Source organism: Calonectris borealis, chromosome 17, assembly GCF_964195595.1.
Source record: "Calonectris borealis chromosome 17, bCalBor7.hap1.2, whole genome shotgun sequence".
Taxonomy (NCBI): domain Eukaryota; kingdom Metazoa; phylum Chordata; class Aves; order Procellariiformes; family Procellariidae; genus Calonectris; species Calonectris borealis.
The window spans coordinates 7,833,961-7,841,230 of NC_134328.1; positions in this window are offsets into that span (position 1 = coordinate 7,833,961).

Here is a 7,270-nt window from a genome sequence, read left to right on the forward strand (position 1 = left end):
GTCCTTCTTCCAACACATCAGAGTTATCTCCTCAAAACATAACAGCTTCTTCCACTTAAGCCACTCCATGCCCTGCCTAGCCAGCACAGGAATTAATTTGCTTCATCTTCACAGCCAGCTGTGGCTTGCAGCTCTGTGGGGCTCGGGGCCCTGAGCTCACAGGCACCTTTGGGTGCACACACGCCATAGCCAGCCCCGACAGCCAGAGGTGTACAGAGAGCAGCATCCCCTCCTCTCCTCTCCTCTTTCCCTCCCTGCTCGCCAGCCAACTAATCTGTACAGCTATAATGGGACGGCGATGGCAAGGAAGGAAGAGAGGAGCAAATTAACCTTTCTTAGCAGTAAATTGGCAATACCCTGTAAGCATGGTGGAGTTGGAGAAGAGGAAGAGCCGGGACTGGGACTCTGCACCCCGGTGCTGTTTGCTTTGGTACACTGACTAGATCACAGCAGCAAAGCAGAGCCCAGCTGCCCTCGGTGCTGCGGGGCTGGGGGGGTTGGAGGATGGTGCCTCCCCAGGGCATCAAGCACAGGCAGCACCTCAGGGACGGGCTGTCCCGCATCCCCAGCCCCTCACCCTGTGGCTGCGGGTGCAGAGAGCAGCAGGAAAGCCAGGTTTGCCTTGAGGCCACATGTGAAGAGGATTTACTGTCCGAGCTTGGAAACCCACCTGCATCCTGACCTAAGGCATTTCCCAGGCATGGGATGTGCAGTTTGACAGACGGCCTTGATCTCTGCGAGCTCAAGTAGCAGCTCAACTCTGAAGCACCTCCAGCAGGATCTTTTCTGCCTCCCCATCACATTTCCAGTCTTCACAGTTCCCCTTTATGCTTTTTTGCCCCCCAGACAGAGACATCCTAAAAGCACTATTCTCTTAATTAAATTTCAGCCCCAGGCCAACAGCTAATTGATGGTTCTGAAATTTTTTGTTCAACATACTTGGTATTCAATTAAAACCCAGTTCTCTTCTCCCCTTTCTGCCCTTATCTGCCAAGTACTGCGTGACCCTTTGTTATTTCTTGAGAAGTAATTGGCAGATAAATCCCCCCGGCACCACGAGATCTCCAGCAAATGCACCAGAGCATTAAACTCTGTAGATGAGGAATGAGTTCCTGCTCCTTCTCCTGGCACATATTCTGACACATTAGGAGGATTTGAGACAGTTTTAGGTGGAAGTGGAGGCAGAAGGTCAGCACTCAGCTTGCTAAGGAGATGCTGGTTGAGAGGACAGGCAGCTGCGTGCTGTCAGGAAATAAATCACCAGCAGAAAGGAATTAAAAGAAGTAACTCATCACTGTAACTTCCTCTGGATATCCAAGGTCTGAATAAAAACCTTAATTCCTTATAAGAAATCAAAGACCCCTCTTCAAGCTTGAGCCTGTATTACCTTGTACCCTGCAACACCCCAGCCCGCTCAAAGTCTGAAGATGTATTTTACCCTCAGCATTTATTTAGTCTCAATAGCGTAAGTGTAGGCTGCGAGTTTATAAATATGCCACCAAATAGAGAATTTATTACTCCTAAATAATTTACCACATTAAAGCTGCTCCTCGATTTGATCTAACCTGTTAGTTTCTTAATTAAAGCTCTTCCAGTGCTTGTTGACCTGGTAAAATGCCATCTGCTTTCTTCGATTACACAGCAAACAAGTCCCATGGCAGGAGAAGGGGCACCTGGCACTGCCGCAGAGTTGTGAGCAGTGTGGAGAGGGGGACGGAGGAGGCAGCAGCTTGGGGAAGGGCTGGTGGGAGAGGAGTGAGTGAGGTTTATGGGCTGGGAGAACCACAGGTTCAGCATTCATCAGAGACTTCGAGTGTAGGAGACGCCAGGTCCAGCATGTTTACCTGAATCTGGCTGGTCTCAACGCAGTATTGGTGATAGAGGCCGCAGAGTAATCGCCTCTATGGAGTGCATGGATGGATCCTCAGCAATGGCCATTTACTCCTGCAAAACACAGAAGTTTAAATAACTTACCAAAGTCATCAGTTTAAGCTCCAGTCAGGTTGTCTTCTTACCTTGTCTCTGGATTTGGGTGGTGGAAAAGGTGCTTTCGGGGAGGATCAGGAATCCATGGCAGCCTGTGCTGGAGGAGAGCGTGGCCACGCTGACGGCTCTTTGGGAAAGCCTCCCCCCTGTGACCCTGGATCAGCCTGTCCCAGGGCCTCATTAGAGAGTAACCCACAAAACACCAGCAGTTCCCTAAAAAAGGGAGGAAAAGACAACGAGGGCACCTAGCGCCTACCTGCAACCAGAGCAGGCTATTAGAGCTTGGCTTTCGCTCTGTGGTACAATCCTGCAAAGAGCACGTTATTAAAATTAAAATAGTAGCGCCTTTAAATTAGTAATACTCAGGTCGCTGAAGGAAATGCTGAGCAACTGCTTAAATTTTTCAGAGCCACAAGAGAGGGTGGACCACCCATTAGGGAATGAATTAGACACAGCCCATTTTCAATCTGACCCTTTCTTTGAACTAATTAGTTCAGGCAGGCCCCAATTAAGGAGCTGCTAATAAAGGGGGATAGTCCTACAGCACTATTAATGTAATAACTCAGCAGTTATTTGTTTATTTTGCAAGCCGTGTTTCCCAAGGCCCCCGGAGGGCTCTTTGGCCAGCGCTGCCCCCGGGACCTGCCTCCTCTCCCTGCTCGCTCAGAGGTTGCTCCTCAGCGCTCCTCAAACCAAGGCATCCATTTTGGGGAGCGCACTGTGATGCACAGCAGATCGAAGCTTGCCAGTTCCGCAGGAGTGACTCTAATTTACTAAAATACCCTCAGTTTAGCAGTTAACCAGCCCTGCTCATTTCTGCCCTGCCGGGGTTTAAATGCAGACCCTGATGGGAGGGCATCGCTGGTATCGCCTGTGCCCCAAATCAGGGGCACCTTCCCAGCGATTGCCTGAGGGTGGGAATGTGACTGCAACGCCACAGGTCCCCTGGGCCATGGGTGATGGGCAGAAGTATTAAGGACAACCTGTGTTTTATAATTGCTGACTTTTCTTTAATAACCACCTTGTGAATTGTGCTCCGAGTGTGCTGTTTCTATAGAGACAGGGAATGCTGCGAGTGCACCAGCGGCCGCTCGCTGCTCCGCCGAAAGGGAACGCCTGAAGCCACGAGCCCTGGAGCCTGTAAAAGCTTTCCCCTCTCAAGGAGAAGGTCCTGGGGTGGTCCCGGTGCTAATGTGGGTTTGAGACAGTCAGTGAGGGCCTATTGTCCTCCTGTGCTGGCTGATCCCGTCTCTCCTCGCGGGCACAGTGTGGGTGGCTGTTTAGAGGAAATAAAATAAAAGCAACTTTTTCCAGCCACGCAGCGCCAGCGCTTCTGGCAGAAGAGGACAGGAGCGAGTGGCCACCGTGGGGCCCCTTGCTGCCGGTCCAGAGCTGGGCACAGTGCGCCCTTGGCTTGGCCAGGCGGGAGGGGAAAGCCAGCGCTTTCAGAGCCGGGGGGGGGCTAAGCCGTGGCCAGGCATGGGAAAATGTTTTGCTGGAGTTGCTAACAGTGGCTGTTCCCCAATGCGTTAACGCTCCCGAGGCCTCGCTTCGGCTTCCTCCAGGAAGGGTCCTGGAGCGAAGGCGGTGGTGCGGAGCCAGCCCCGTTCCTGGCTCCTGGGCCAGAAAGGAGCACGGAAACCCCTCTGCGCTTCCCAGCACCTACTCGCTGCTGGGGCCGCCTTCGCCCCAGCTCTGGCCCTTCCTCTCACACGAAGATGAAAGCCAAGAGAGGGGGTTGCTCCTGCGAGCCTCGATGCCCCACAAGGACAGTGGACGGCAGCACGGCCATCCCCAGGATGCCTGGGCAGGTCACTCTCAAAGGACACCGGGGCTCAGGTTGCACCTTCCCTCCCACCGGTGGAGACTAAGGCTGCTGCCCTTCGGTCACAGGATCGGGCCAGTGCCTTTATCCCGCTTCTCACATATCGGACACCTCCCTGCCCGCACTCGGGGACGCTCGGCCGGGAGCAGCGTGGGGGATGTTACCCCTGAAACCAGCAGCTCCCGAGGCAGAGGCCCGGCACTGTTTCCACTACCCTGGGGAAGGGGCAGGCTTTTCGTTTTGCCTTTACTAATATTTTTGAAGCAATACGTCATTGCTCTAGCAGCAGACTCACCTCCCTCCCTCCTGCCTCTGCCACACATGGGCCAAAGATCTGCTCCATTCATCAGCCTGAGATTTATGAGGTGCAAAGGGCTCTGGTTACACCGCTGCCCCAGCCTCCTCCCAGAGACTGGATGAATGAGACGCTGCTGGTTCCTCCCATACCAGAAGCAAAACAAGCCCAAAGGAGAGTAAAGCCATCATTTCACCAAACTCAGCTCCTGAAGTCTTTACCAGAACATGAAATCTTCCGCCGTGAGACCCCTTGTGTCCTGCAGAAGTTGGGGGAGCACCTGCTGCCCGAGGAGGCTGAGCCTGTGTCCCGCCAGCCCCTCTGCACAGCCCGACTTTGCTCATGTGAGACACTCCAGAAATAGAAAAGGGATTGAAGGTTTTGGCTACTCTGGATTCCTCAGGCCCCCGGGCCCCGCTGCCCCTGGCTGGTGCTGGGCTCTGCTCTGCCATCGTCCCCTGTAAATCACTCTTCCCCCGGTTGCCATTTCGCTGTCCCTCGTGCCTGGCTCTTCCTCCGTTTCAAGAGGCTGAGCGAGAGGACGGCCACGGGTGGAGGAGAATCACTCCTCTCCCGACCCAGGAGGATCATGGTGCCGGAGGAGCAGACAGCGACACACAGCTTGGAAGAAATTTGGCAGCAGCCCTGGGGTCTGGAGGCAGTGAAGGGACCTGTCAGCGGCCGTCTGCGTCGCCCGGGCGGGCTTCAGGCCAGCGAGCCGCCTTTCCTCCCGGCCCCGTGCAACCTCTGGCGGAGGCCAGCACGATGGTAGCACACAGAGCTTGCTCAGAGAGCTGGAGGTGTCCTCAAACATCTGGCACCAGACTTTCAAGAAGCAGTAAATGAAAACAATTCCCTTTGCAAAGAACTCCCCTATCAACAAAAATGCAGATTTTTAACTAGATATTAGGGAAAAACTAAAAAACATTCAGATGCATGCAAATTCTGCACCACACGTTGATAAGCTCTCCTGTAAGACTAGAGTGAGTGTGTCAACTCGAAAAGAAACCTGGAGATTACCCTGCAAAGATCCACGTGAATACAGTGAGCAGATAACTGTTTATTATTGCACGTAATCCAGCAGAACAACCGACAGAAAACTCCGGACAGTAGTACACAGATTGTAGTAAACAGCTTGCAAAATCTGTGATGAAGGTATTTTTGTGTGAAGAGTGAAATGTATCTGCATCTTTGTAAGACCTGAAAAGTATAACGCAATATCCTAGTCAGTTTTGAAAGCATGCAGTTTGAGGTAAATCTGTTATTTTGCATCTAAGAAAACGAAATCCCCAAGGGGCTATATATATATATGTATATATATCCATATCTCAGTGCAATATGGATATATTTATATGTCACATAAAAGCAAATCTACCTACTTTTCTCAGAAGGTTACTAGGAGGAAAGCACATTACCGAGTGCACATCACATGCATAAAAAATTGGGGCGGGGGGGATTACCTTAGCACTGTTGAAAAAGATCCATTTTTGTGCTTAGTGATAAATAAAAGCCCCTCAGGTATCTCAATGGAAATTGTCTTGGTGGTTAATAAAAGCAGTTGGCGTATTGAAACTGCAGAGCTGGCAAGTAAATGCCAGCAAATGGAGATAAAACATCAAAGGCAGCAGAGCCTGGGGTTTGCGATACATTTATACTTAAGAAAAGAAAAAAAGAAAGAAGCAAATTGCTACTAAATTATGCTCTGTGGAAGCGTAGATGATGCTGCGCAACTTTCTCAGGACTGGTACAGCCACATGGCTTTTAGGAAGGGATCACATTCACTTCTCCCACAGTTAACACCACGTATTTGCTACTGTGGCAACGTTCCTGAGCTGAATAAGGTTAAAAAATAAACTTGGTTCATGAAGAAAAGTACTGAATTATTCTCACTCTCTTATGCCATAATTAGAGCAGATAAATTAGGCAGGTTTTGCCCTGTGTCTCCAGTCAGTGTAAACCCCTGCCTGTCTGCCACCCCATCTCTGAAATCCTTTCAGTTTGACCTTTGGAGCAGCCTGGGCATCTGTTTTTTTCCTTAACCATCATTTCCCCATTCTTTCCAGTCCCTCAGGTTTTCCCACCCAGTCCTGTGCTGTGGGACTTCAGGATACACAGAGGTGCACAACCGACTATAAATAACATTTTCGATTATCTTAAAAAGGGGTAGAAAATACATATTGCTCTTAAAAGAAGGAACAAACATGTCCAAGCACTCAGCCTCACACTAAACTGTAACTTCATCTGTGCCGACTTTCTAAGCTCGCACTGCTGAGGATCAGAGCAGATCACGGTGGAAACATCTCCTTCCAAAGGTCACTCTCTGTCGCAGCTTTGGAAATATTCGGTGCAAATCGCCCAGGCCTCTAAGCCCCGCACAAGAACAACAGCTAGAATTGCCCCTCTGTACTCTACCACTGCTAAAAGTCTGGCTGCTGCGTATTTTTGAGCCTAACATCCAAATACACTGGAATCACTCAGGTCTCTGCACCTTTTTCCTTTCGGGAATAACGTAATCTCTCCCACGAGAGCCACCCTGCATCCTCTGGCTGGAAAGTCTGTTCACTTTGTTGCAAGGAAAGAGCACAGGAGCCCCCCTGCAGCCCAGCGCGCAAAGGGGAGGAACCTGCGGGCGTACAGAGGTATTTTTCAGTAAGTACCTCCTTTTCATTGTAACTTGCACCACTTTCATAAAAAAAAAGGGGTAAAGGGACAAATTCAGCACACCTATTTCCTTCCCTGTTACAGCGGGAAGTCACTCGCTGCAAGACATTCCTGCGCGGAGCGTTGCTGGTGGCAGGAGAGTGCTCGGACGGCGCCTGGTCCCGAAACAGGCACCATCTCCACCCGCAGCACCCCCCGCATGCACAAACAGCCTCAGATCAGCCAGTCCCTCGCACCCCACCCCGCGGCCCCCGTCCCTGGCGCGTCGGCAGGCATGGGCAGGACTCTGGTTACACTTCAACAAGCCCAATTTCAACTTGCTCCCCTTCTCAGTCCTCCGTACATGGAAAACGACTCCAGGCGACAGGGAAAGGAAAGACTTTTTGTTCGTCCCTTTGGATGACTTCCAAGCATGGAGGGCGATGTTGTCCACCCCTAGCCGTGGCACTGCTCTCGTGAGTCATTTTGGTTGCTGTGTATTGCTTCATCTCCACGTCATGGAT